Consider the following 2,581-nt stretch of genomic DNA (forward strand, 5'->3'; position numbering starts at 1 on the left):
ATCTTCTTATAAAGGCAGTGAATATCAAGTGTCCCCCCCCCCCCACGAGCCTTAAAACTCGCCTATTCCCAAGGGGTCGTGCAAACGACACGGTTGGATTACGATCTCTTCTTTGACAAGACGTTTCAATGAAGACAGCGCCTCGAAACGCGAAGCGGGAGGCTAAAAAACGGTTCAAAATAATAATAAGGCCAGAACATAACGTCTTGCCAAAAAAGCTGTCAGCAGACATGGCTTATTTTGTTTAAGTATTTCACCCTCGTGGTTCAGACTATTATACAGAGCCGGATATAGTTCTTTTGTTCAACTACTTTGAAGTATTCGGAGGAGGAACCCGCCTTGCAATGCCGAAGACAAACTACATGCCGGACACATCGTCATTGAAGCCTGTTCAGGGGCTACTGAGGGAGTCTTGGATTAGGGGGTCCCCGGGCGTCCAGGCTATGTGACATGGGCCGGACTAATGCGCCAAGAAGATACAAGATAGAAGGCCTTCCCTCGTGTCTGGATGGGACTCTCCTTTGTGTGGGTGGCAAGCTTGGTGTTCAGATATGAAGATTCGTTTCTCTATAAACTGAGTCTGTACAACCCTAGGCCCCTCCGGTGTCCAAATAAACCGGAGGGTTTAGTCCGTAGAGACAGATCATAATCATACAGGCTAGACATCTAGGGTTTAGCCATTACGATCTCGAGGTAGATCAACTCTTGTAACCCTATACTCATCAAAGTCAATCAAGTAGGAAGTAGGGTATTACCTCCATTAAGAGGGCCTGAACCTGGGTAAACATCATGTCCCCTGCCTCCTGTTACCTTCGATCCTCAGACGACAGTTCAGGACCCCCTACCCGAGATCGCCCGGTTTTGACATCGACAGCCACCGTGACCGCCACGTGCTCCTAGTCATCCCCACCCCCTCTACATCGGCGTGTAACACTATAGATAAAACATTGTTGCTCAACTTTTGGAGATTTGGATACTTGCGTTGAAGCATTGTGTCAGATGAGCAGTGCACATTTGAGAGCTAGGTAATGTATGCTTGCCAATTAATTATGAAATATGGCGATGATATCCACACATTTCAGGTAAAATGTACATGAGTTTGTATTAGTTCATGAAAATGAACGGTTGCATAAAAACGAAATCACTACTACGATTTCTGATGTGTGTTTTTTAACGCTTTTACATTAGACAGATTGTTCTTCTTTTACACGTCTTGTGAAGTAGAGCAAGAGAACCATCCCATAGGCTAAATATTTTTCAAGAAAGTGACCTTGGTGGGAAAGACACTCGAAAATAGGACTAAGACTTTTTTTCCCAATTGTTTGGGCATGGTGTGAAAAATCCGATCATTCGAGTCTCCTCGTACATCCAACTTCCATGGGTAATGGCTTTTCTTTATCTCTCATGTGTGCCAAATTTCTCAGTCTAAGTGTCATTGCTCTCTGATGTTCAACTCCCTGTCCTTTGCCAATTAATGTTTTTTTGCTGGTTCTTTGATGTTCATGTTGATTTTCAGAATGTTTTGGTTTAATTTTTTGATGCAAGCAACATGAGATCAGATATGATGGTATGTCTAGTCTCTCGTGCCTCAATTCATTTTTAAAATTCATGATTTCTCAGTTCCATGAGGCTTGCCATAAGGTTACCTGTATGGAAAATTTGCTTGCTCTACATGTACTCCCTCCGTTCGAAAATACTAGTCATCAAAATGAATAAAAATGAATGTATCTAGAACTAAAATATGTCTAGATACATCCCCTTTTACTCATTTTGATGACAAGTATTTCCGGACGGAGGGAGTATGATTTTGCTCAGGTTTCAGAAGGATCATGCTAAGGTGTACTGATACGTCTCTAACATATCTATAGTTTTATATTATTTCATGCTATTATATATCATTCCTACATATTTTCCATCATTTTATATTATTTTTGGACTAACATATTATTTAGTGCTCACTGCCAGTTGTTGTTTCCTACTTGTTTTTGGTTTTACAGAAAATCGATACCTACGAAGGTCCAAACACGATGCCATTTTTTGATGACTTTTTCTAGACCAAAAGGAACCCTCGAAGCTTTACTAGTCATCAAGAGGAAGTTCAAGGGCCCCACAAGGGCAGACGACCCGGCCAGGGGGTGGTTGCGCAACCTGGCCTTGTGGGCTCCCTGAGTTTCCGTTTGACCTAATTCCTGGCCTATAAATACACATATATTCTGAAACCCTCAGAGCGACACCCGAAATGGTGGCAATCCTCATCAGGTAACAAGGTGGAGATTAAGATAAATCCCCCCAATACAATCAGCATCCCCTGCCTCATGTACATGGCGGCTTCTGGCATGATGAAGTACTTGGTAATATCCCCATGGATCAGGTGGTGATTACCCATAATGAGAACCTGAGTGCCCCTTATGAAGGTGTACATGTTGCTATTGCTGATCCAGATAACCACAATGTTACTTTGGGTGACAATGTTGCAGTACATGCTAATGTTGCAGTCATTGCAATTGATCATAATGTTGCAATACAACCAAATGCTCCTATGAACAATGATGCCAATGATCACAGAACTGTGCCTGGACTG

Source organism: Aegilops tauschii, chromosome 7, assembly GCF_002575655.3.
Source record: "Aegilops tauschii subsp. strangulata cultivar AL8/78 chromosome 7, Aet v6.0, whole genome shotgun sequence".
NCBI lineage: Eukaryota > Viridiplantae > Streptophyta > Magnoliopsida > Poales > Poaceae > Aegilops > Aegilops tauschii.